The sequence below is a fragment of the Dryas octopetala genome, chromosome 4 (assembly GCF_963921425.1).
Source record: "Dryas octopetala chromosome 4, drDryOcto1.1, whole genome shotgun sequence".
Taxonomy (NCBI): Eukaryota; Viridiplantae; Streptophyta; class Magnoliopsida; order Rosales; family Rosaceae; genus Dryas; species Dryas octopetala.
Window position 1 is genome coordinate 3,728,670 of NC_141369.1, and position 7,250 is coordinate 3,735,919.

General features: G+C 36.9%; 1 pseudogene; it reads right to left on the bottom strand.

Moving 5' to 3' along the window:
- Positions 1–4,608: 4,608 nt before the first annotated feature.
- Positions 4,609–6,854, bottom strand: LOC147286244 (uncharacterized; annotated as a pseudogene).
- Positions 6,855–7,250: the final 396 nt, after the last annotated feature.

The window sequence follows — 7,250 nt, forward strand, 5'->3', positions numbered from 1 at the left end:
CATGCAGGGTACGTGAATAGTCATATCATGCAGGGTTAGTGAATAGTTATATCATGCAGGGTTAGTGAATAGTCAATTCATGCAGAGTACGTGAATAGTCATATCATGCAGGGTACGTGAATAGTCACTTCATGCAGGGTACGGGAATAGTCACTTCAAATCCACTACATAATTCAAATCCTACTGGTAGGGGAATAGTCACTTTAAACATAATAATTCAAATCCTAAACATAATTTAACTCTCAAGCATAATAAAAACATAATTCAACTCTCAGACATAATAAAAATATAATTCACATCTCAGGCATAATAAAAACATAATTCAAATCCACTAATTATTTGGAGGGTACCCTGGGTATGACTGGTTGAGGTCGGTCATATCCGGGTAGTATCCGGCTGAACTAGAGGTAGCACGTGCACGTCTTCTTGCAATTATTTCAGCTTGCTTTGATCCCCAATACTCTCTTTGCATGTCATTCATGTTTGTCAAGTCTTTATCCATAATCTGACCTTCCTCCCACTCTATCGCCCTCTCAAGCTTCACCTGTTCTCTTGCTTCTCTCGCCCTTTCTCTTGCTTCTTTCGCCTTTTCTCTTGCTTCCCATGCCATGTTTCTTGCCACTTCTCTTTCTTGCCTCGCCCTTTCTCTGTCATGTCTCATTTCCTCAGCTACACGTGACCTATCATTATATTCGTCAATTGCCTCCAACATATGAATTTGGTGGGGATCAGCTGTCTTGGCCCGCTTTGCTTTATTTCTTCCTAGGGGCCTTGGGCGTGACGGGCCTACCGGTTGCCATGATGGTGGATCATCATCTGTATCAAGGCAAGTCTCATCTTGATCATCCGGTGTGTAATCGGTCGGTGCGTCCTGATCTCTGACTCGCACAGTTGAATTTGCAGCTGAGTACTTGACGCATTCTTTTAAATCCTTCCAAACGTGGAGCATGCTAAACTTTTTTCCATTGTTCTTGTCTTTATATATCTCAAGTGCGTCCGCAAACTACAAAAATTATGGCACATGAATAAATTATCAAGTATCAACAATGGAATAAACATACAACATTCAATTAAATATATACATTCATAAAATAAAACTTACCACATCGTCTGAATTCGCACCGCTTTGACGTCTCCTTTCGGCATCCAAAAACGAGGCATAAAATTTGTTGCAAAAGGCGGCAATGTCCTTCCACCGTGATCTAATTGCGCCCATCGTTCTGCCCGTTGGTGTGCCAAAATTACGCTGAAAAACAATGTAAACTTCGGCCCAGAATACATCATTTTTTTGTTGTGCACCGAGTTCCGAATTTGGAGACTTCTCTAGCCAAGCTTGAACTAGAGCAATATCTTCATCTTTGGCCCAACCAAGACCTCTAACCATATTGAATTAACTAAATTTGATGAAAATATGGTGTAAAAGAGAGAAAGATGTGAAGAAAAAAATAAGAAGAATGAGGTTTATATAGAATTTTTGGTGTACTAGCCGTTATAAAATTAAAGGGAATTTTAAGAAATTTTTCTGAATTTTTTGGGATTTTTTTGACATTTTTTTCGATTTTTTCCATATTTATTATTATTTTTTTTTTCAAAAATGACATTTTATTTTTTGGGCCGTTGATCTTCAACGGCACGTAAATCTCCACCGTTCATTTTCAAATGGCCCACCTTTTTTGGGCTGACCATTCAATATGCAGGGAGCCGTTGTAGGCTTTTGATTGCATGGAGAATTGATCAAAAGGCATGACAATTGATTGAAGGCTGCTTTTGATTGCGTGGAGAATTGATCAAAAGGCATGACAATTGATTGAAGGCTGCAGAGTATTGATTAATGGGCATGCAGAGCTGCAGGGGGCTGCTGGCTGATGTGGCAGCTCCCTTTTTATTTTTTGTGGGCCAGTAGTTTATTTTGGTTTTGGGTATAGTTTATCCCCAAAATTGGGGATAGTTTTTGGGTCTCAAAAAATTATGGGGATCACAATCCGGCCCATTGTGAATGGGCTATACCCATTTTATACCCAAAAATTGGATTTGGGGTTCAGTTTCTGATTGCATTGTGGAAGGCCTAACGGACCCAAAGTCAAAATCAAAAGCCCATTTATTTTAAAAATCAACTTTGGGTCAAGTCCAATTAAAAAAATTTAACCCAAAACCCTTTTTATTTCTCAATTAAATTCCCAAATTATTTAGGATAAAATAAAACTTGAAAAGATACGAGTCTCTCAAATCCATTTCCCACTATATCTCTACATGGCCAATACGAATAAAAATTAAAATTTCTCCCGAATTTTGGGTCGGGTCGTTACACCTTTGAGATAGACCCAAAAGTTTTCTGATTCTATCTCTTGAAATCTTAATACCAAGTACATATGAGGCTTCCCCTATATCCTTCATTTCAAAATTGTGAGAAAGCATGTTCTTGGTCTCTTTTAAGAGAGATAAGTCATTGCTGGCCAATAAAATATCATTAACGTACAAGACAAGAAAAATAAATCTTGAACCACTAACCTTTAAATAAATGCACTCATCAAATTTATTCTCTGCAAAACCGAAACCAGTGACTATTTCATCAAATTTGAGATACCACTGATCGGAAGCTTGTTTAAGTCCGTAAATAGACTTGTTGAGGTTGCAAACTGAACTCTCTTTCCCCTTTTTAACAAAACTAGGCGGCTGCATCATATAAATGTCTTCTTACAAATCACCGTGTAGCAAGGCGGTTTTGACGTCTATTTGATGCAACTCCAAGTCAAAGTATGCCACAATAGCTAGTATGATTCTTAAAGAGTCTTTGGAAGAAACAAGAGAAAAGGTTTCAGTGTAGTCAATGCCTTGCCTTTGGGTGAATCCTTTTACAACTAGCCGAGCCTTGTATCTTTCAATATTTCCATGTGAGTCTATTTTCGTTTTATAGACCCATTTGCAGCCAATGCTCCTCACTTGTTTACCCGGATCCACCAAAGACCAGACTTTGTTGGTTTCCATTGACTTCAATTCTTCAATCATAGCTTGCTGCCATAAAATGAGCTTGAGAGCTCTGAATTGCATCCTTGTAAGTAATTGGGTCTTCATCTTCCCCATCATACTCTGTCTCTTGCAAATATACAACATAATCAGCAGGAATGGCAGGTTTTCTTTGTCTTTGTGACTGCCTTCTAGGAACTTCTATAGCCGGTTGTTCTATGGTGGGTGGAGTAGGAATTAATCCTTCTGGTGCATTAGGCTGATTCTGGACAACAACTTGATCTTCTACTACTACAGCTGCACTTAATGGTAGCTCCCAAACCATGGAATTAGTGGCAGGTGCTGAAACAATTTCTTCCTCTTCAAAATTGAAATTATTTGTGACACTTGCATCACCTGCAACATCATCCTCAAGAAAACGTGCATTGTGAGTTTCAATGATTCTAGTATGTAGGTGAGGACTATAAAACCAAAAGCCCTTACTCTTGGGTGGATAGCCAACAAAATTGCAGCAAACAATTTTGGGATCTAGTTTCTTTTCATGTGGGTTATAAACCCGTGCTTTGGCCTTGCAGCCCCATATGTGTAAGTGCATTAAACTAGGCTTCTTACCAACCCATAGCTCGAAAGGTGTTTTTGGTACTGATTTACTAGGAACTTTATTCAATATATAGTTGGCAGTTAAAATAGCTTCTCCCTAAAGAAAATGTGGTAATGAAGTTTTACTTATCATACTCCTTACCATGTCTTTAAGAGTCCTGTTTCTCCTTTCAGCCTCGCCTTTCAGCCACACCATTTTGTTGAGGTGTCCCAGGTGTTGTATATTGAGCAATTATTCCATTATTCTGCAGGAATAAGGCAAATGGCCCCTTCTGTTGTCCAGCCTCTGTTTACCTGCCAAAATATTCACCTCCCCTATCTGATCTCACAACTTTAATTTGCTTATCTAACTGTTTTTCAACTTCTAGTTGAAAAATCTTAAAACAGTCAAGAACTAAAGATTTATCAGAAATAAAAAATAGATAAGCATAATGTGAAAACTCATCAATAAAAGTGACAAAATAATTATTTCCACAAATAGTTTTGTGAGGAAATGGACCACAAACATCGGTATGAATGATTTCTAGCAAATGTTGACTGCGAGTGGAACCTAACTTTCTAAAATTGGTTAGTTTTTCCTTTATGCAATCAACACAAGTTTTGAAATCCGAAAAATCAAGTTTGTGCAGAATATTTTCTTTTATTAAACGTTCTAGTCTTTATATGGAAATATGCCCTAATCTTTTATGCCAAAGCAAAAAAGAATTTTCATTGATGAGCATTCTCTTTGTACTAAAACATTCAACATTCAAGCAATCATTAATGTAAGAACACCGAAATTGCCATAAACCATGATTCAGAAAAGCAGTACCTAGCGGTACATCAAATTTATTTCACTGAAACATTCTTACACTGACATTGTCTACAATGAAAGAAAATCCAGACTTAACTAAATTTGAAATAGAAATTAAATTCCTTCTCATAGAAGGTACATAAAGGACATTTTCAAGATCTAAAACAAAACCAGAACATAATCTAAGCTTGACTGATCCTATTGATTCAACATGCACTCTAGTTCCGTTTCCCATAAACACTTGATGGTCATCACTTCTTGTTGTCCTCTGATTGCTGAAGCCCTGCAAGGAATTAGTTATATGCACAGAACAACCAGAGTCAAACCACCAAGAATTTGTGGGAACTTCAATTAAATTTGATTCAAAACAAACAAAAACAAATTTAGTACCTTTCTTTAAAAGCCATTTCTTGAATTTTTCACAATCTTTTTTGACATGACCCAACTTTTTGCATAAGTAACACTTAACAGCTCCAGGTTCAACAATTTCAATTTTGATAGCTTTAAGATTGTGAGATCCTTTAGCAGGAGAATGACTATTTTTACCAGGCATACTAGTAGGCTTTGTACCCGAAGTAGAGGGCTTACCAGAAGTAGAGTTGCCTTTCTTTTTACCTTGTGGAGAAATAACAAGGTTGACCATTTCAGCTTTTCCTTTATTGAGACGATCTTCCTCTTGTGCACATTGTGCAATCACTTCATTCACATCCCACTTGTCCTTTTGAGTATTATATGACACCTTTAATTGATCAAACTTAGGTGGTAGTGAGTTCAAAACAGTATACACCAAAAAAGGATCGAAAATCTGTATACCTCTAGATTCTGCAGCTTATTGGCAATGTCAACAAGTTGTAGAATATACTCCCTTACACTACCCTCACCATCATACTTCATTGTAGACAATGAATGCATCAGTGCACCTGTCTCTACTTTTTCAGACTCTTTAAACTTGTCTCCAACAGCAACAAGAAAATCCTTGGCATTGTCATTAGTCGGTATACCTCCTCTAATGGTGTCTGACATTGACCTTTTCATGATCATTAAGGTCATTCTATTAGCTTTCTCCCATTTTTCATGGTACTTTCTTTGGGCAGTAGTGCTTTGGTAAGTTAGAGCTGCAGACTGATCATCTCTTAAAGCCAAGTCGAGATCCATGAGCCCTAGAACAAACTCCAAGTCTTGTTTCCATTTCTTGTAATTATTACCAGTGAGAGCCTCAATTGAGGAAAAATGGATTGACAAGAAGCTTACAACTGATGAGATAAATAAAAACTCATTAGTAATATAAACTTAATCATAAAAAAACAAGAACAAATTTTGACTGAATATTTTTCTTGAATCTGAAACTTATGCATTGTTGTATTTCACCTTTGGGCAAGAAATATAACAAGCTAAAAGATACACCAGTGCGTGTAGGAATTATATCACCAACCAAAAGAATATTATATCATAAGACAACTCTCACACCTTTGAGCAAGAAGGAATCATCAAAGACATAACATACTCCCAGCTGCAATATATCATATGTTCATAAATTCACATCCTTTTATATTCCTCTTACTTAATTTTTGTGAGTTCATTTGATTAAAACCTTTAAATTTCATTTAGTTTTGTGTTTTTAGCTTTCGAACAATAAATGAGAAATTTCACCATTTATTCTCCTTAATAGATTTTGACATGAATTCAAATGGAGATAGAAGCTAACACCTTGAAGTTATTCCAGGTTAAATTTCGTGACATTTGAAGACTTATAAGGTGTTCATTTTGAATTTCAAAGTCAGCTCAAAACTGCACCCGAGGAGAACTGAGTCAGCTGCATGGTGTGGGGCATACCTTTTTGGTCCAAACTTGGATTGAGGCATATAATATATAGTTGGAAAGAAGACATCCAGGGCTTTCTATTGATATATAAAACGTAAATTTCTGAGTTGGTTAAGGCCTCCAAATTGCTCTCCAAAGACAGCTCCAAAATCATGTCAGTAAAAGGATAAAGTGGTCCCAACGCATCTTTCCATTTTGGGTAATTGTCTATCACATGCTCTCTTTCCTTCCCCTTTGTTCGCCCATTCTAAGAAAAATTCAGAAACCACAATGTGAAGGCTCTAAATGAGGCAAAGAGAACATCTACCTATCTCAACATCCTTCAAAGATCACCCATTGAGGGATAAGATGAAATATTCTCATTTTTGAATTAATCAAATCTTACCCCTTCATTTCCTTTTAATCCTAGCCACATATTCTAGACATAACAACTCACCCAAACCATAAAACACTCTCTCAATTTTGAGCTCCCCCCTCCATCCTCTCTAATTTCACTTATTTCATCATTCATTCCATTATCTCATCTTAAAAACACACATCTCATCTTTCATCTTCCAAAACCCTAGATTTTTCTCATCTCTCTTCATCATTGTTTTCTCCATCTTACCTCCATCAACTCTTCATCTCCAAAAAGCCAAACACCATCACAACACCCATCAACCATATTCACCACCATTATTGCAAGAGGAGCTTGGAGGCACTTGGGACAAGAAGCTATTTTGGGCATCCTTGGAGGAGTGACCCCCCTTGGGAGCTTGGCTTCAACATCTAGAGTTTTATCTTTTCCTTCTTGTTTTCATTTATGTTTCAATTTGTGATGTTGTTTGTAACTTTTATGGCTAGTGAGTAGTTTCTTGATTTGGGTCTAGGGATGTAGGCCTAGCCCAACCATGTAATGACTTTGTGATTAGTAATATAAATGTCATTTTTGGATATATATGCTCTTATGCTAATTTAAAGATCATGACTTGTATGTGTGAATTTACCACTTGTGCATATGAGAAATGTTGTCATGTAGAAATTGGAGATTGGTAACCTTTAATTTGTAAAGCTTGTTGCATAAGAGCATGGT